Raw genomic sequence first — 21,023 nt, 5'->3', positions numbered from 1 at the left:
ATCTCTATCTCTTCTTAATGTCATTTTGGGTTTTCTTACCAAAGATAATGGATTGGTTTGTTATTTCCTTCTTCAGCTCATTATATAGATAAGGAAACTGAGATAAACAGAGTTAGGTGACTTGTACAAGATCCTACATCTAACAAGTGTTTGAAGAATTTGAACTCATATACCTTTTTTTAAATCTTACTTTTCATCTTAGAATCAATACCAAGTATCAGTTCCAAGGCAGAAGAGCAGTAAGAGGTAGGCAATTTCAGGTAAATGACTTTTCCAGGATCACGCAGCTAGGTAATATCTAAAGTTATATTTTAATCCAGAACCTCCCATCTGCAAGCTTGATTCTCTATCCCCTGAGATACCTACCAGCTCCAAACCCATAAACTCCTGCTTCCAAGGTCAGGGAATTACAAGTCTTACTCTGTCACTAATCCACTTATCGAATGACCAGAATTGGCTTCCATTTCCTAGATACGTAAGATGTCAATCTGTGGTAACTGAAAGTTACAGAGGTATGTTTCTTCACTGCTTATCTTAAAATCAAAGCTGGTTTTAAAACTGCCTGATATTTGTAATGCAGAAAGAGTTATATATCTTCTTCCTACCCACTGTGTAGTTTTCCTCCTCTGCCTACTGGCAAAGTGCTTTGAGAGCCTTCACACATGAGTACTTTTTTCATTATTATTTTAAATCCTCATGCAATTTCCAAAGTGTGATCCCCATATGATGAGTGGCCTTGATGCCATGTACTCTGTCGTCAGTCTTCAGAAGTACTGTGGCCTGACGAAAAAGGCAGAAGTGGAATGGACCTCAAACCCTCAGAATTCCTATCATAAAGATTAATACAAAAAATTAATCTCTGAATCCTTCTCAAATGACTTTGGAATGTGTTTTACTGCTTTTACAACAGTAGAGTGCTTCCCCCCTTCTATTAGCTCAGCGACTGTAGCTGTTTCTCATTCATAGATGATGATTCTACAGGCAAGAAGCAGATGTAACACATAAAGTATTAAGTATTATTATCCAGTCCATCAATTCAGGATGCATAGGGATGAGACAGAATAGAAAGTTTCCCCCAGTATCCCCGTCAGAGCTGAGCAACTCACAAGAATGAAACATAAACAACTTGTTGAGACAGAATAGTGAGAGTCTCAAGGGAATTACAGGGAAATAATGTTTACCTTCAGAAAGAGATGTAATAAATGTCTATCATAGGAAAACATTTGAACTTTGGGGGTACAGCATGACTGAACACATAGAGAACTGGATCTAGGGAAAGGAAGACCTGAGTTTGAAGCTTGTCACAGACAGTGAATTCATACTAAACCCTGGACAAGTCATTTAATCTCTCTCAACCTCAGTTTCTTGATCTGTAAAATGGGGATAAAGAACTTTGTTTGCAAATCCCTAAAGGACTGCATTAATGTTAACAATTATCATTATTCCAGTAGCTACAGAGTTATCATGTGTAATTGTATGTCTACTGAAATATTAATTTGGAACAACACAAATATAAAGAAAAGATAAAATTTAGGAATGTAATAAATTGGGGGCTGACAGTTGCTAGAAATAGTTAAAGACTAGAAAGGTAATCTAGAAGGTTTTTAAGACTAGAAAAAGCAATGCATTTGAAAAGAAGCTCTCACCTGACCCCTCTGGTTCCTTCATCTATCAAAGAAGCAGAATCTTGCCCATAGTTCATATCTCATAGTACTACGGTTTTAAGGTTAAAATGGAATTGCATTACTTGAAGTACTCGGAAACCTCAGAGAACTTCATAAATGTCAAAAAGTATTCACTTCAATGGCTCTTGATACAGAACAAACAATATATATCTTTTGGTATGGTGTCTCCCCTGATAGAATGTAAGCTTCTAGAAGTCAGGGGCTATTCCATCTCAGGGTAGCCTTTAAATATTTTGTAACCATAAAACACATTTAGCTATTATTGTTGCATTTTTCATATTTTAAGAATTAAAGACTTGTATTATTTTTATTTGTCTTTAATTTCTGGTGAAATGAGAGGTGGGAGCATGGGCAGAGCACCACTATAGCCCAGAGTAAGAGGAACATGGTATACATGCAGCTAGGGCTTCACACCACAAATTCGTTCTTGACAAATCAGTTTTTTCTTGGTGGCTTTGTCTGCCTATGCATGGCATCATGCTAGATACTGGGAACACAAAGATAAAAATGGAGCAGACTTTGCTTGCATTCTCTCAGGGGAGGCAACATGTACCCAAAGATTTATGCTCTTTTTGCTGTATCAAGAGGCATTGAAGTGTGATGAATAAAGAGTCAGCTTTGAAGTCAGAGATCCATCAATTAATCAATAAGGTTCTCCCCTCATTTCTACCATATGAAGAGAAAAAAAAAAGCAAAAGATCCAGAGGGAGCTGGCATGGAATTTCCTAGCACATAAGGAGTGGTGAAATCACTGGTGAATGAATGAATATATAAAAATAGAAATAAAATAAAAAACTAAATAATAAATAGAAATAAAATAGAACAAATGGAATAGCCAATTAATTTTGCCCCTTTTGATTAATTCTAACAGCATAAAGGGACTACATATATCAGTTGTGTATGATTGAAAGAAACTGCTGGCAACCAAGAAGAAGATTTTGATGTCAAAATGGTCCAAAATCTCGAAGTATTTTACTAGCACCAGAAGCAATTTAACTCCATCTAGAATTCAGGGAAAGTTAGGAAGAAACAGGTTTTTATTTTTATATTTATTATTATTATTTTATTTATATCTCATATATTTCCCAATATATTACCCTTTCTCCTTTTGGGGATACGTGCCTTATAACAAAGAATAACTGAGGAGGAAGGGAGATAAATCAATCCAGGAGAATTAAGCAAAACTTCAACCAAGACAGAGATTATAGACAAGGTTCTATACCTCTCTTGTTCTGTGGTTGTTTTTGTAGTTTCAGTCACATCTCATTCTTCATTACCCTATTTTGGAGTTTCCTTGGCAATGATACTGGAAGTGGTTTGCCATTTTCATCTCCAGCTCATTTTACAGTTGAGGAAATTGAGGAAGACATGATTAAATGACTTGCCCAGGGTAACACAACTAGTGTCTGAGGCCAGATTTGAACTTATAAAGCTGAGCCTTCCTCATTCTAAGTCCAGAGCTCCCTCCACTGTTCCACCTAGCTGCCCTCCATAGTTTCCTAGTTTTGAACAAAAGAGAGGGATTTGCATTCTTATATCTCTTCTTTAGGGCCAAGTTTGGGTAGCCTAATTTCAAAGTATTTGGTTTCAATTGCATTTTTTATCTTATTTTCCATTTTGTCATAGTCATGGCACAAATTGTTTCTTTGCTTTATGTGTATTGTTTTCTGCTTTCTTCACTTTGCATCAATTTATATTACTCTTCTTATGCTTGCATCATATTTATCATTTCTTACAAGACACCAATATTCCATCACATGCATGTGCCTTAAAAATGCTGCCATAAACATTTGATATGCATGAGACTTCTTTTTTTATCATTGACCTCCTTGGATTATGTCTATTTTTAGCAGTAGATCTCTGGGTCAATGAATATAAACATTTTAGTCATCCAAAAGGAACAAATTATCAGGCATCTGAGGTTAAGTATAGGGCTCAATTAAGCTGTGACTGGTGCCAATTAATGATTATTGAAAAAAGTTCCTAAATTGTACCTCAGCCTTTTTTGGAAAGCTTTTTTCATATGTATTACCTTTAAATTTAGTTTTCGGTTACATGGCATAGACTCAGCTCTTTTAACAAAGAAATACTTATGACCTTTAAGGAAGAAAATGTAATAATTCTTATTTTACACAGCTATTAAATAGAATCATCGAAAAACCTGCAACATTATAGCAAATGCCACAACAATTTTGCTCATGTTACATAAAATACTAAGAAATATATGGGTCAGCTAGGTTTCACAGTGGTTAGAGAAATGGGCTTGAAGTTAGGAAGACTCATCTTTGTAAGTTCAAATCCATCCTTAGATACTTACTACTTGTATGACTCTGGGCAAATCACTTAATCCTGTGTGCCTCAGTTTCCTCATTTGTAATATGGGCTAAAAAAAGACATGGTAGACCTTTTTACTATCTTTGCCAAGAACACCCTAGTTGAGGTCACAAAAAGTCAAATGCTACTGAAACAACTTGAACAACAGCAAAAAAAGAAACACATGACAGCCTTAATGCTGTCAACATGGAATCTAGAAGACCCTAGAAGAAGAAGCTAAATAAAACTAGGGAATCACTAAATCTTTCTAGGCTACAAATCTGGGGTCTTCTAGATTCCATGTTGGCAGTGGTTAGTATTGGGATTGGCCCCAGTATATGCAGTGCAGAATTATATCGCCATGGTTTTATGCCATGCTCCATCTGCTAAAACTCCATTATTATGTGTTTATTTCACAAATCATAATAATATATCTGATATTTTCTGGGCATTTTAAGGTTTACAGAATGCTTTAAATATATTACCTCATTTGACTCTCAGAACCACTCTGGGTTGTGAGGTTATGACAAAAACAAAAACAAGAAACTTAGACTCAGAAATTTGAAGAGATTTGCCAACAGATCCATCACTATTCAGCTCCAAAAGGAGGCCTTGAATCTAGATATCTAATGAATGACTGTCCAATGCTATTCCTTTACACAATTATGTTTCCCTAACAAATATTTATTGAATAATCTTCTTGAAGGCAAAGATTATTTGATTAATGTCATCATAGCCCAAGTATAGAAAATACTTAATGAATACATAGTAAATTAAAATTTTAATTGTTGAATGAAACAGTCTATGCAAGCCATTTTCTTAAGAACTGTGGGAAATATAAATTAAAGATTAGTAAGAGATAGTCCATGAACTGAAGGAGATCATATTTTAAAAAAGGAAAAGAAATATACAATAAAATGAAATATGAGGGCATGTTTTTAATTTTAATTTAAAATTTAATTTTAATTTTTTAATTTGACTAAAAAATAAGAGAATATAAAAAGAAGAGGAATCATTTTCATGGAAAATCAGGGACCTTAAAATCAAATGAATGAGAAGGGTTAATTCATTAAGCCTTTAGTGAAGTTTAAGCTTATATCTTTAACTGGTATTTCTCTACCATGGTATAATAAGGAATAATGAATGGGACATATGAAACAAGAAAAAAAGAATCTAAGAGGAGCAGCTAAGTGAGTGGCACATTGGATAGAGCACCAGGCCTAAAGTTGAGAGGACCTGGCATCAGACACTTCCTACTATATGACCCTGGACAAGTCACTTAACTCCATTTGCCTAAGCCTTGCTCTTATGCCTTAGAATTGTTACTAAGACAGAAAGCAAGGATTTTTTTAATTCTAGGCTAAATGTCTCCCTGAAATCTCATCCCTCAAGTCAGGATTGTGGGGAAGGCAGAGAATATATGGCATGGACCAAAAAAGCAGGTCCAGTGAATAACTGGGAATTTTGAAAAGAGTGATATAAGTAGCAGAAGGAAATTTTTCTGTCTAGTTATTTTGCCCAGAGCCATTTCAGCCTAGTTATTGTTCTTAGTAAACATGAGGTGTTCAATGAATGCTAATTATTTATTGGTTTTAAAGTAGGGAGTAATAGAATTTGATCAATTCCACCCCACTAAAGTGCTGACCTAATTAGTATCTTGCCAAGTAACTGATCAATTTATTTCTTCGTTCTTAGAAAAATAAGTTTTTCTAAGAACAAATGTCTAGAAAGTATTTTAACTCACAGGAAATATAAAGGAGTGCCTTATGGCTCAGCTTTCCCAGAATGCTGCTGCCTTGTGCTCCATCTACTTTAATCCAATATACAGAACACCTAAATTCCATCCTCTTTCTGCACTGAATAAAATGTTTGGATTTTATTTCTACTATGCAATTATCAGACTAACTGATAATTCAAATTTGGAGACTAACACTTTTGGTCTTAATATAGAATGGACAATGAAAGTTAAAACATTTCTTATACACAATTTTGTCCCTCCAGCCAATCAGAACCACTTAACTTTTCAGAGAATTTTCTGTGTAGACATAAGAAAGCCTATTGTATTTTAAACTTTAATATCTCTAGCACTCAGATTCCCCAGGTATCCCACAAAGGTAATCAAATCAGCTTGTATAGAAACTTAATTAATGTTAGCAATGATCTTTGACTATACTTTAAGAAATTCAAAATACTAATTTTTAAATGATACAGAGTTTGATAGGCAATGGTGAACCCTGGAGGTTTCTTCTTTTCTCTAGGCATAAAAATGACACTTGAAGAATATTGTTTCATATTATCTCAGGGGTCAGAGGGAAGGAAGCTGATTTACTAAATTAGTGGCAAGTCCTGGAGATTTCTTTTTTTTTCTTTTTAACCCTTACCATCTGTCTTAGAACCAATGCTAAATATCAGTTCCAAAGCAGAAGAGAAGTAACAGATAGGCAGTGGAGGTATCACACAGCTAGGAAGTGTCTGAGGCCAAGTTTGGACCCAAGACCTCCCAGTGCCAAGCCTGGCTCTCTATCCACTGAGCTATCTGGATGCTCCAAGACTTGGAGAATTATGAAGCTACTGCTCCAAAACAATCAGTGTTGCCCAGGTAGGGTCCTCCAAGTTCTTAAATGATCCTTCATTTTACTGTAAGCTTCTCGCACGCAGGCAAGGATTGTATTATTTCATATGTATATAGTACTATACCTGAAAGCATCTCTCCTTTTACATCCTCTAGACAAAGTACTTTGTAGATCTGCATCCTCTCAAAACCATGGCTCACATGTGTTTAGTTTTTCAAGTCCCTCAAAGGAGACCAAAGTAAAGGAACTTAATGAAGTAGCATTTTTCTAAAAAGTCACAGTAAAATACTTCTATAAACCAAAGGTGCATTCCAGGCATACATAGTAAGGAAGAAGAGCATATATACCTAAGTAATTTGTGTATACATATAAAGAATGTGTAATCAGATTACATGTAAAAGAGGGGTGCATTTCAAATGAATTGAGTGCCAAACCTGGAGCAAGGAGGATGCGAGTTCAAATGTGGCCTCAGACATTATGGCTTTATGATCCTGGGATTGTCACTTAACCCTGTTTGCCTCAGTTTCCTCATCTGTAAAATGAACTGGAAAAGGAAATAATCAAACTACTCCAGTATCTTTGACCAAAAAATAAAACCCTAAATTGGGTTCACAAAGAGTGAGACATGATTGAAAAACAACTAAGGACCTGCATAGGGAAGACATCATCAGGACAGACACACATTCTTGCAGCCAGAAAGAATTTTCCTAGGCTTTGAAGCAGCCTTACATGGGGTATCTCTGGCATAATTGTTATGCAGTCACTTCAGAGGTGACCCCATTTGGGGATCTACTTGGCAAAATTCTGCAGTGCTTTGTCATTTCCTTCTCCAGTTCATTTTATAGATAAGAAACTGAGGCAAACAGGATTAAGTGACTTGCCCAGAGTCACATAGCTAGTAAGTGTCTAAAGCTAGATTTGAACTCAGAAAGAGGAGTCTTTCTGACTTCAGAACCAGAATTCTATCTACTGTGCCACCTAAAGCTGTCCATACTTTGGCATAGAAGAGGTACTTAATAAATATTTCTTGAATTAGATTGAACCTCTTCCTCAATCCTGATTTGGGGGATTAGGCTTCAGGGAGATATCCATCCTAGAGACTTACATCACTGTGAATCCATGAATTCCTGAGTATATAAGACAGAGCCTAGATTAGCCACTCTTTTTCATTTTCAGGCTCTTGTAAACTTCTCAAATATTGCTCCAAGATAAAGGATACTCTATTCTGAAAGCAACTAGCAGTCGTTTTAGTCATGCAAAATAAAAAGGACTGCTAGGTTCCAAAATGGATGAACCATAATTTCCCATAAACTTCCAGATGCATTCCCCATCTCTCATACCATGTACCCTGTCGTGGTATCACAATAGCAACATCCTTTTATCTCAGATCCCGTCCCATTCCTGTGTGGCCAATATAAAAATAAACATTGCTGCATGCAGAAATGAATATTTTGCCTTCACAAAAATAACATGTTTCCATTAGCATTTCAGGATTTGATAGAGGATCCTAGATTTAAATCTGAAAAACATAGGGGGTCATTTACTCTAATTTGACTCCTTTGTTTTTTTTAAACCCTTACCTTCCATTTTAGAGTCAATACTTTGTTTTGATTCTAAGGCAGAAGAATGGTAAGGGCTAGGCAATGAGGATTAAGGGACTTGCCCAGGGTCACACAGCTGGGAAGTGTCTGAGGCCAGATTTTTGAACCCAGGACTCCCTGTCTCTGTTCCTGGTTCTCAACCCACTGAGTCACTCAGCTGCCCCCTCTCCCTCATTTTTTGTTAATGAAACTGAAACCCAGAGACTTTATGTGACTTGCCCAGGGTCTCCCAGGTAATACATGACAAAGATTTGAATCTCTAATGTTTTTTCTTATTTCAACTCCAACAGTTTTCTCTCTGCCGTACAGTGCCTTCCATTCTTTCTTTATCAAGGACTGTAGGCAGTTATCAACATAGGGCTGGGAGGTTTGGGATATAGAATGCAGTTTTCCATATCAGTGAGAATGGCCATGCTTTCAAACTAACTCTCAAAAGCTTATTTTATACATAGTGATGTACAGTTACAATACCAATAGTACCGATCTGAGCTCTTAATGCTATAAGCCAGCGTCCACACTCTGTCTTACCTCCATTCACCTTCTGTTTCTTCCATTAGCTCCACAGTTCCCACCCTGGGAATCAACACTAACCTCATGAAAGTTATATGAGAAGTTCATGAAGGGGGTATGAGAATATTTAGAAAATCATTTTATTATACAACTGAAATTAATTGATTCATTTTATATGTATATGTGCATGGAAAACTTTAGAATCTGTTTGTCTTAATATCGAATAAAAAATACAGGAAGTTTTACTGAAAGTCAAAGTCAGCGATGAAAAAAAATCAGAAATCCCTGAATTAGTTTAACATTCACTTTCCTGTTGGGAGACAAGCAATTTGATTGAACTAATTCACATTAATATCTAAACAACTGAGAAAAAAATCTTCCCAAAGATATTTGTATTTTAATAGAAAAACCATATTAACCCTGGTGAAGCTCTAATTGATGAGATTTCTCACAAGGAAAGAGAAGGAAATGAAATATTCAAAGAGCTTAAGGGAAAAGATCAATTTCATCTTGGGGACCAATAAAAAACAAGGCAAGTCCAAGTGTCTGCCTGGAGTAAAGACCCGTAAGCTGTTCCTCCTACATTCCACAGTTTCTTCTCTTCCTTTATTTTTGAGTGAAGCAAGACAGAGGACGCGGCTGTTATTTATCCACATGGGTCATTTGTGAATTAGTTGCCCACGTATTCACATTCAACATCGATTCCCCCAAATCCTATATCTTTTGAAATGTCTTCATTTATCTCTATTTCTTCTTATATTTGTATTTATGGTCTATCTTGTTAGACGTGCCAAACTCATGAATGAATACATTCATCACCCTCTCTGTGTTGTGTAAGGGCCATTACCCTCTTGTTGGTTCCCCTCCTCTCCATTTATCATTTGCTTTCACTAAATCTAAACTTTGATTTGGAAAAATTACTCATGATTATTGAAGATAAATACACATTTTAAATGACTTATTACTGATAGCCTCTGCTTCCAGCCATTTATCTTGGGTGCCTGTATTCCCACTTGTCTATTTTGTTCTATTGGGGGAGAGGGGTGCGGTTTAGGGAAGGTGTTTTAAAATCTCTCTATGAATTCTGGGGAATATTTTCCCCCATTTCTATCCTACAAAAACATTTCTTTTTTCTCTCTGGACTCATGATGTCTGCCCCACATATCCCTTAGTTTTTCATAGTAAATGCTTCCCTCAGTTCCTGGTGTTTTGTTTGACAAACTAGATATTCCTTCTTCTAAGTCTTTTTTTCCCTATTTGTGCCTAAGATTTATAGTTGAAAGGTGACTTAGAGGTCATTTAGTCTACAGTCTTCATTATGCAAATGAGGACCTGAGCTTCAGAGAGGTTAATTCAATTCAATTCAATTCCACAAGCATTTAAGTGACTAATATGTTCCAGGCCCTGAGAATACAGTAACAAAGAACAAAATAATCTCTACTGTCTAGGGGTTTATGTTTTATTAAGGGCAAATAGCATGCCTCCAGAAAATACTTGCCCAAGGTTACACAGGTAGGTCATAAGTAGCCAACCCATGATTCAAAATAAAAAAAATATGTTATGTCCACCATAGTGTACAGGATTTTTTCTTTTTTGTGTTAAAATTAATAAAACTGATTTGTGAAATATATTTTGCAGTCTTTCCACCTTGCCATCTGCTATTCTTAGAATTTTTTCTTTGCTGAAGGGCTTCTTTTTTTCTTGATTTAAATGTATTCATTTGTTTGTTTATTAAAATTTATTTGTTATATTAAAATACTCATATAACTCCCTTTCTATCTTATCCCCAGTAGAGAAGGCATCATATGACAAAAAAGATATATGTACATATAAAACTATTTCTCTCTTGTTTCTATTTGTCAGTTCTTTCTCTGGAGGGAGACTTACAAAAGTTATTCTCCAAACAATATTTCTGTTGCTGTAAATGATGTCCTTTTGGTTCTGTGTGTTTCACGATTCTCAACTTCATGTAGATAGCCTGGCACCATGATGATACCAACCAGTTGGCAACTCTTACCCAACTGGTCAACTACTTTGGGGCAGTTTTTTATTCTAACTTCTTTATTCTAATCTATCCCATCCATTATCTTCATACCAATTGTTACTCCCAATTGTCCGTCTCTGTCCAACATTATCTGGGCTCTGGCAATATGCTAGTAGCATGCGTTTATTTGTTATTTAAGGCAAACATTGTGTGGTTTGGGGTGTTCAATGACCCAGCATAATTTAGAATCATATTTGGAGCTACACTAAAATGGTGGCAAAATCCTTTACAAAGGAAATTAAGTTATACCCATTTATTAAGAATTCATTCATGTCACAAACACAATCCGAATTTAAAGCTAACACCAAGAAGCTTTCTAGTTCCTGATGAGACTCTACTAAATCCCTAAACTTTCCCACCCCATCTCAGTCTTGCTCTTATTCAATACCATATTAAATCTTATTTAATAGACAATTGATATTAACATTTCTCTTTTTCTTTAGCTCAGACCTAGCTAAAAGAAGCAAAGGAGAAGCAGGATATTATGGTAGCTCTTGTTAAAGGCAAACACCTCTGACAGCCAGAGATATAGTAGTTCTGGGGAGGACCCAGAAACTCAAAAAGGTAGACAGAGAACAAAGTGTCTTAGAGCTCAGTCTAGTAATGAATGTCCGTAGCAATCCCTTGATTCATCAAAAAAAGATTAATATCTGTTCATAATCCGCTGAAAGAAAGAAGAGATTATTTTTATTTAGAAAAATGTCTTTTTTAAGTTTTAAAAATATATTAGTGTTTAGGGTAATAAGTTTTAGTTATCTGAAAATTTCAGTCATAAAGAATTTTCTGTGCATGGCAAAAAAATAAGTGAGACCACTGTAATTTAAGTAATCCTCAGCAAATTTTCCCTGCTGCTTTCTTCACGAATCCTTATATTCAATAAAGAAAGCATAAATAAGTGAAAATAACACAATTCAAATACCCAATTTTTAACATTATTTACTACTGCTCTTTCTACAAAGTTAATAAGTGGTAAATGCAAGAGTTGAACACAGGTGAAATGACTGATTATCAAATAGGGACTACAATCCAAATCACCAGACCCATATCTAAGCAGGAAAGGGTGAGTTAAGAAGCCTAATTTAAGGATGTTCCTAATCATTTGTGGCTGACTAGTCTGTATGACTTTTTCTCTCTTCTTTGCAATTTCCTTCTCTCCATCCTTTCATGTCTCCCAAGTATGCATTTGTGAGAAGTGATAGAATCTATTATTTTTTTCAACACTATTTCTGCAAAGGTGGAAAGAAGAAGGGAGGAGGGAGCGAAGGAGAGAAAAATAGAGAAAGAGGGAAGGAGGTAGGGAGAGAGGAAGGAATATTGCCTAGCTGGAATAGTGATCTACAATCTCCTATTTTGATAATGGCATTCTCTTTGCCTCTTTGCAGTAAACAGTCTTGCAAAGTCCCTACTCATAGGGGCTCCATGCCATTCCTAGCACATCTAAGTACACCAAGAAAGAAAAAGAAGGCACAAGTGAGATGACAAGCCTTGTTATATGCACAAAATTCATGAGGACCAATTCATGAGGTGAAATCTCAGCAAGACAGACAGACAGACAGGCAGGCAGGCAGGCAGGCAGACAGACAGACAGACAGACAGACAGACAGACAGACAGACAGACAGATAGATAGATAGATAGATAGATAGATAGATAGATAGATAGATAGATAGATGGATGGATAGAAAGAGACACAGACAAGAAGACAGGTAGATAGTTATTCAATAGATACATAGATTAAAAAGTAAAAAGTAAAATGTTACTGATCCTGGACAGAGGAAATAGCTGGGGTGATTGCTAGCACTTGTCATCAACTTATTTGTGTGTCACTCACTTCTGAGATGGACTGCTGTGTCACAGCTGAGCTAAGTCAAAATGTTTCCAAATAACCTGATTTCTAACCAGGTCTTAACTGTTTACCAACAGTGAGCCATAATGACTCTTCCCCTCCGCTAGCATGGGTTCTCAGCAGCTATATCATCTATTTCCAGCTGTTTTCCCCACCACCCCCCATAGATATTTTTCTCTGCCAATTCAGGGATGACTTGGTACCCTTTTGGATTTGCACAAAATAAACTGAAAAAGCTGGGAGAGGCTCATTTTCTGACACCCTCTTACAGCATGCAGACAAGCTCCCAGACGCTCAGTGGGCACGGGCACAAAGAGAGCTAGGGAAAAGGCAGAAAGTGGCAGAGCAGATGCCAGGCCTAGCTTATGTAGTAAACAAATAAACATGGACATATGCAGCGAAAAGCTCAGGGAAAACTGAGAAAAGCAGGAAACAGAAAAGCCTTCTCCTGGCATACACAACCTAACAGTGAGATGATGAGTAAGACCCCTTGGGCCATCCCCAGGAAAAGATATAAAAATCTGAGTTTATTCATCATTCCTTTTGTGCATGCCTAGTAGGATGATACTTAGATCCTCATCAGGCTAATAGTTTCTGAGTTGAAGTACAATACTTACAGCCAAAGCTGATTCTTACCTATGAAAATGGATTTCATCTTGTGTGATATAAGAAATTCACTCATCCTTGACATTCCTAAGCAATGGTGATTGTCACAATGGCGATTAGAAGGAAAATACCTTTGGAATGAGCCTGAAACAAAATGACCACAAATCCTTCAGGGATGGCAACCATTGAGAAAAATGAATGGTTATAATCAGATTAGACAAAATCAACAAATTACTACCACAAATAAGGCACCAGTTTTTATGTCAATCAATGGGACCTTATTGAATGGGCTATTAGGAGTACACAACTGATTTGATGATCTTCTATAAAAATAAAAGGTATTTTGATATACTGGAAAAGCATTGGATTGAGAGTCAGGAGATGGGTCTCTGTCACTGATTTGGGTTGTGACCTTGGGCAAACCCTCTCTAAGCTTCAGTTCCTTTCTGAAGAGATTGTTTTTTAAACTGATTGGATTTGAAATTTGGCCATCCCTCATTCTCTGGACTTCATCATTTCTGATCTGCCTCTTTTTTCCATTCCTAAAGGTCCCCCTATCCCATTAGGATCCTCTTCTAGAACCTCCATTTCGAACAAGGGCCCAGACTAGCCATTCTCTGAACTTTGCCACCAGGGTCCCACCTTCTGCTTTTCATCTCCCTTTTTATTGTCTTGCTCCTACAGAAGGGAAGGGCAGAGACTGGCTTTCTTTTTACTTGTATTTGTATCCCCAGATCTTAGCACAATGACTGACATGTAATAAATGTTTTAAATTCTTTCTAGTTGATTAACTAATATACTAAAAACAGGGTAAAGAACGTGCCCTTTGGGAATGTTCCATTCTTGTCTCCATAACCTCAGTAACTAATACAATTTCTGGAACATAGTAGGTGTTTGATAAATGCTAAATGACTAATTCATTCAAAAAGCATTTGTTAAGTGCCTATTCTGGGTCAGGTACTCTTCAGTGCCTGCCCTCCCCAACCAACCTATATTCTAACCCACTTTCAAATCAAGTATAATGACCTTGATCATTCATTGATTATAGTAGAATCCTTTAAGTCAAATTTTAAAAAGGTATGGAATCATTAAAAGATTATATAGGATCACAAAAGACCCTACTTTTCAGTCAATAAACATTTATTAAGCACATAATATGTGTCGAGCATGGCTGCTAAGTACTACTACCCCAAAAGCCTCTTTTTCCTGCCTTTAAAAGTCAAAATTCCATGAATAAAGAAGGCTAGAGAAAACATAAATAGTTTATAAACATCAGACCCCTCAAACTCACAGTCTGGTTTTCATGCCCAGCCTCCAGCCTAATCAGCCCCTTCCTGGCCATCTCTGTGCCATATCACAGAATATTGTCTACACTTCACACCTTTCTAGTTCTAGTGCTGAGACTACTAATCCAATTATCATACCAACACTACCATTGCTGGAAAGGACATGCCAATCATTTGCCTTCTTTTTTCCCCTTCTCAGAATGTATTATTTTCCCTTATTAAACCATATGTTCTTCTATGGGAGTGGCTGTTATGTTTGTTCATATAGGTGGCACAGTGGATGAGTGTTTGATTTGGAGACAAAAAAACTTTAGTTCAAATTTTTCCTTAGATACTTACTAGTTTTGTGACAATGGATAAGTCACTTAACCTTTCTCAGTCTGAGTTTTTTCATCTGTAAAATGGAGATAATAGCACCCACCTCATGATTGTTGAGGATAAAATCAAATTAGATGCCATAAAGAAAGCATTTTTAATTCTTAAAACACTGTATAAGTGTCATGATTATCTCCAGTGCTGAGCACAATTTCTAGCAAATAGTGAATACTTAATATAACCGGGTTTTTTTTTTCATTTATTCACAACACTTTAAACTTTTAAAGGATAGGGGTTGCCTCAAGTGCTCTCTTTGGGCCATTTTAACCAGAACAAGCTCTTGACAATGGCAGTCTTTAGATTTTTAAACCCTTAAATGCCAGGTCCATTTCCTTCCTCTTTCATCTTTTCTGTGTTATTGTACCAACCCAGTGGATGCCTGACTCCAAGGATACTAATGTTATTGACAACAATCTTGTTACTACCATTGATGAAAAAGTGCTATATTATAGGAACCCTACTTGGCAATAAGCAAATCTGGCATGAGCACAGAGTCAGTTTATGGCTTCCATGTATTGTGGAGTGGAATTTGGGGGGGGGAAGAGCTTGCACCCCCAGAAATCACTCTACTGAGCAGACAGGAGACTTAGATTCTGGCGGAGAGAATGCAGCTTTATTAGGAAAGTGAAGAGAGAGAAAATGGGAACACTATCTGGAGGAATCTCTAAGGAACAGTCTCCTAAGGTGTTCACATGAATCCAGAATTTATAGGAATTTAACACAATACTTCTCTTCTTGTTGCTCACTACCTATGTGTGACATAATCTTCTTCTGTGTTATATTTCTTTATCTTGTTCTATTTTCCTTAAGTTTTCCCAGCACTTCCAAGGCCATGGGAGCTTTCCTTAAGTTTGCAATTTCAGAACTTAGACATGTCCAAGGCCTTTCAGGCTAAAACATTTAGGACATGGTCAAGATTATATATAACTTATAAGTTTTCAGACATTTCCCATGGGTAATGTGAATCCATTCCCATGGGAACAAAAGAATTGAGGGGAGTCATCTAGCCATATATTTGGGGGAGGGATTTCTCTATTCTTCATAAGGAGAGATTGGTGTCTCCCTTCTGAAGGAGGGCACCTGACTTTCACTAATTTTCTATAGAAAGTTGCCAATCTATGATTACTAATACCAATTAACGTATGCTGAGAGATAATGCACAATTTCATCCCATACAATTGGAACTTTCACAAAGCCATATTAATGGGAGACGAGAACACGAATCCTTCTGTGGCTGGCAATGTGGGGAGCCTCCTCACCATTCTTTGGCAATATAGACTTCTTATAGCAAAGATTCTAAAACCAATAATTCTGGATGGTTCATTATCTGGTGTTTATTTCCATTTATTTGAAGTATCATACTTTAAAAAAAAAACCCTCACTGTCTGTCTTAAAATCAATACGAAGTGGTGGGCGGTCCCACAGAGGCATTGGTATGGGGGGGTGGGGGCGCCGGGGAGACGCCGGAAGTCGTGGTGGTACGGGTCCGGTGGAGGGGTGCTCCACTCCGAAGGCGTCGAGGAGGGCGGTAGTGAGGGGGTAAGACCGGAGGGGGAGGGCGTGGGGGCGGCGGTCGCCGCTACCGCTGCCTGAACCGAAGTCCTCCCCACCGATCTCCCCGCCTGGCGACGTGCCGTCGCCCCCCCCATCAGCTGCCATGAGCGAACGCCTCCGCCCCAGGAAAAGGAGAAGGAATGGCAATGAAGAAGACAGTCACCTCCCTCAGACCAAACGGAGTAGCAGAAACCCTGTCTTTCAGGATTCCTGGGATACAGAGTCTTCAAGCAGTGACAGTGGTGGTAGCAGCAGCAGCAGTAGTACCAGCAGCAGCATCAATAGCCCAGACAGGGGAAGTGTTCAAGAAAGCAGCTTAAACCAGATAATTACCGGATCCAGCCCTAATACCCCTCAGTCCTTACAGGAGCAGTCTGCACTATGCCAAGGCCCTTACTTCCACATCAACCAGATTCTGAAGGAGGCCCACTTTTATAGCCTACAGCACCGAGGACGACCTCCTACATGATGAACTAGCAGTTCCTTGCCTTCTGTGAAGGGACAGCACTGTGCAGATTTGATATTTCAACTTAAAAAGTTTGTTAAAAAATTGCACAAAAAAAAAAAAAATCAATGCGAAGTATCTAGATCTAAGTATCTAGTATATACTAAGTATTTATTCCAAGGCAGATGAACAGTAAGGACTAGGGAGTTGGTGTTAAGTGACTTGCTCAGGCTCACATAGCTAGGTAGGGTCTGAGGTCAAATTTGAACCCAGGTCCTCCTGGCTCAATACCTGGTTCTCTATCCACTGTGCCACCTGGCTGCCTGGAAGTATCATACTTTTTTTTTTATTCAGTCTTCTGAGTTTGCAAGTCTAAGACCAGTCATTTTATTGATGTAAGAACCGGTCAATACATATAGTCGTGTGCTTTGTGTCAGGCAGTGTTTTAGACATTGGGGATATTTTTACTAAAGTGAGATTACCTCCACCCTTTTCAATATTATATCCTAATTGTTTTTGCTCATTCCTTTTACCCATGTCTGACTTACCTTGACCCCATTTGGGGCTTTCTTGGCAAAGATATTGGAGTGGTTTGTTCCTTCTCCCACTGAATTTACAGATGAGGATACTGAAGTAAATAGGATCCCTTGCCCAGGGTGACACCATCAGTAAGTGTGTGAGGCCAGATTGGAACTCAAGAAGATGAATCTTCCTGACTCTAGACCAAACATTCTATCTACTTCACCCTTTTATATTTTATAGGGGATTACGATACATACAGAGAAATCGTGATCAGAGAAGACATATGGAGACATAATTCTAGTCCCCACATGCCTAACCACAACCAGTCTAAAATTTTTAAATTTACAATGTGCCTGAACTCTATACAGAGAGCAAGTGACAGGAGAGGGATCTTTACCCGTCTTCTTGAGACCAAGTCCAACAATCTAAACCCTATACCACACTGCTACTCCACAAGTAGGTATCATTAAATAAAAAAATCATGAGAATTATGATTACTTCACAAAGTGTAGGAATCGTGATGGTTAACCTTCATTCATCTTTGTTTAGAAGAAACTGACATCTTTGTGATGCATAGCCATGTAAAGGAACGATGAGATAAGAAGCCATATATCATTAAGTAACAAGAAGATGCTATCTGCATTTGACATCCATGATGAATGGAACCTTTTACTTTCTTGCTCCTGTATCACCTGCTTTCACTTGGGGTAGCAAGACCCATTAGTTCTGTTATACTGTAGGCTATGGTTCAATTCTCATTATAATTCTCCTATTTTCAGAATATATAGTATGACCATCAAGCCTAATTACAACAGACCCATTGGCCTACCTAACAGTGATCTATTATAGATTAAGTGTTCTTAGATCACCACCTTACATGATATATATATATATATATATATATATATATATATATAGGTATCTGTTAAAAGAGCTGGATAGAGCAAGTGTAGACATCTTTTAGAAATGAAGAAATTGGGGACAGCTGGGTAGCCCAGTGGTTTGAGAGCCAGACCTAGAGATGGGAGGTCCTGGGTTCAAATTTGACCACAGACACTTCCTAGCTGTGTGACCCTGGGCAAGTCACTTGACCCCCATCACCTAGCCCTTACCGCTTTTCTACCTTGGAACCAATACACAGTATTAATTCTAAGACAGAAAGAGTTTTTTTAAAAAGTAATATTTTAGTAGATGATCCCTAAGGATTCTTCCAGTTCTAACATCTATAATTCTATGCTCTGTGATGCTACCAATAGACTTTGGAAAACTCAACAGTTCTTTGCATAATCTTAAATTTCTTCATGAAGCCAAGGCCCATATTTTAACACTAATATTCTTCTGGTGATTTTTTTGTGGCTACCAGTTACAGAATGCTACTGTCTTCAAGGAATTTAGATTGAGGGTTAACCCAAAAGGATGGGATGAGGGAAAAGTCTACTTTTCTTTGCAAATAAAGATTAACTCAGGAGAAGTAGCTTAAAGGATGTCTGTCAGATAAATGTATGGCTGTATGGCAGAGGTGAGGAAGAATTAGGCTGATTATATAGTAAAAGTAAATAATATGATCAAAAGAGAGTTTCTAATACTTTGTTGGCATGTGCACAATGTAGAGGGAACTGAACTAAGGCCTCCAGCATGTTGGGTAGCCACCTTGTGGCTGATGTAGAGGAAGACAAGGATGAAAATTGCAAAGGATGAGCAGGCTTAGATTGCTTATAATCGATGTCGTTGGAAGTAATACCTGCTTTAATGAGATTGTGAGCCCATGGGAACATTAGAGTAATTCATTTTCAAATCTTTTATTCAGAATATATTGGTCAGGGGTGGCGAGAAAGAATTATTTAGATGAACAGATTCACTGAACCCAAATCCTGGGAAATGAAATGGTTATTAATTTATATGAAAGAATATAAACTAGAATAAAATTCCTAATTTTTATCCCATGACTATCACACACTTTGTTGATTGAGAGTTTGGATTTTTGAGAAGGAGACCAGCTCTTTGGGGAAGTAGCTATTTACACTGGTAGTTATGAAAACAGTGGGGTCCCCCGCCCATCCAAACATTTGACCACATTTATAACATGAAATTAGCTGATTCAGAATGAACCTCCAGGGGCTGACATAATGAATTAGCAAGCTGTGGCTTCCTGCTAAGCCTTTGCAAGGTCCCTTCTCCTTCAGGAGCCCAAAGTACTCATGCTAAGTTTCAATACCTCCCACCCCTGGGGATAATTTGATCATCATTTTAGTCACTTTGTCATTCATAAAAAAAATAAAATAAAAAGAGGCACTGCTTTAGGGAAAGCTTACATGGAATAAAATGAGCAGTTATTTGTGTGCACCCTGTTGCTATTATGGGCTCTTCTCTTACAACATGTTAGAAATCAGATTAAATAGAATATGCATGAATGAGAGCATATCAGACTGACATGCTAATATACTAGAGCTAGGGAGCACACTGAGAAGCCCAAACAAGGTATCAGGGAGTCAGGTAATGATAGAACTGGAAGAGGACTAGAGAACATCTGATAAGAAGAGGATAGAAATAGGGACTAGATATATTATTTGACTGTTCTAGGGAGCTTCCACTGAAGGGCTACCCTAGAAAATTCAGATTAGCACCTTCTCTGAAACTTAAAGTCTTAGACAATTGCCTAGAGCACCAAGACATCAAGTGACTTGCCCATGGTCCCATAGCCATGTTGTGTCAGAAGCATAACTTGAACCCAAGTCTTTCCGGTTCCAAGACCAATCTCTATCCACTATGTTGTTCAATCATTTTAATCATGTCCAATTCTTCATGATCCCATTTGGGGTTTTCTTTGCAAAGACGCTGGAATGGTTTGCCATTTCCTTATCCAACTAATTTTACAGATGGGAAAAATGAGACAAAAAGGGATAAGTAAATTGAGTAGGGTCACAGAGGCAGTAGGTATCTCAGGCTAGATTTTAACTCAGGTCTTCCCAGCAATGTTATCCACTGTTCCACCCAGCTGCCTTCTATCTACTATGTCCAGCTATAATGATAACTGAAGAAACAAGCTACGATTAAAACTATTAAAAATATGCAACATCTCTGCCAATGGGAAAAAATTAATGCTCACTGAATACCTAACAAGGTATGGCCTGGAGGCTAGCATTATGCATTATTATTTTTTATAAACAGATGACAAATCCCCATAGTACAAATACAGATGTCCAAATGGCCTTGAGAATTAAACAAATAAACTGTACTGGAACTAGACCAGTATCACAGATGGAATAGCTGTCCATAATTGCTTGGCCATAAGATGAATCCATAAAATTTAAGAACAATGTTTTTATTAGATACTACCATAGCAAATATTCATAACCTCTAAAGTAGAAAGATTTGGAAACTGTCTCAATATTCTTAATTGGTTGCAAAAAGCAGGTACACCTGTGCCCTGATCTATAGACATTTCATAGAAAAGCATAACAGCAAGATAATGTCTTGTCCTAAGGCTATTTCTGTCTGAGCCTCATCATAAGAGGAAAGGAATGAGATAGCCATGGTAGTGATAATAATTATGCAAGCAGCTGATGTCTGTATAGCCTTTCATAATTTACAAATTGTTTTGCATCAATTTAATCCTCAGAATAACCCTGTAAAGTAGCTCTTGCCAGTGGTATGATTTTTCTTCT

General features: G+C 37.4%; 1 protein-coding gene and 1 pseudogene across 8 annotated transcripts in view; both read left to right on the top strand.

The window, feature by feature from the left end:
* Positions 1-21,023, top strand: part of TRPM3 (transient receptor potential cation channel subfamily M member 3) — a 722,593-nt gene that overhangs the window by 508,821 nt on the left and 192,749 nt on the right. The window lies entirely within an intron of this gene.
* LOC130455382 (protein FAM104A-like) lies at positions 16,253-16,972 on the top strand (annotated as a pseudogene).

This window comes from Monodelphis domestica, chromosome 7 (genome assembly GCF_027887165.1).
Source record: "Monodelphis domestica isolate mMonDom1 chromosome 7, mMonDom1.pri, whole genome shotgun sequence".
Lineage (NCBI taxonomy): Eukaryota > Metazoa > Chordata > Mammalia > Didelphimorphia > Didelphidae > Monodelphis > Monodelphis domestica.
This window is presented reverse-complemented; position numbering and strand designations above follow the sequence as displayed.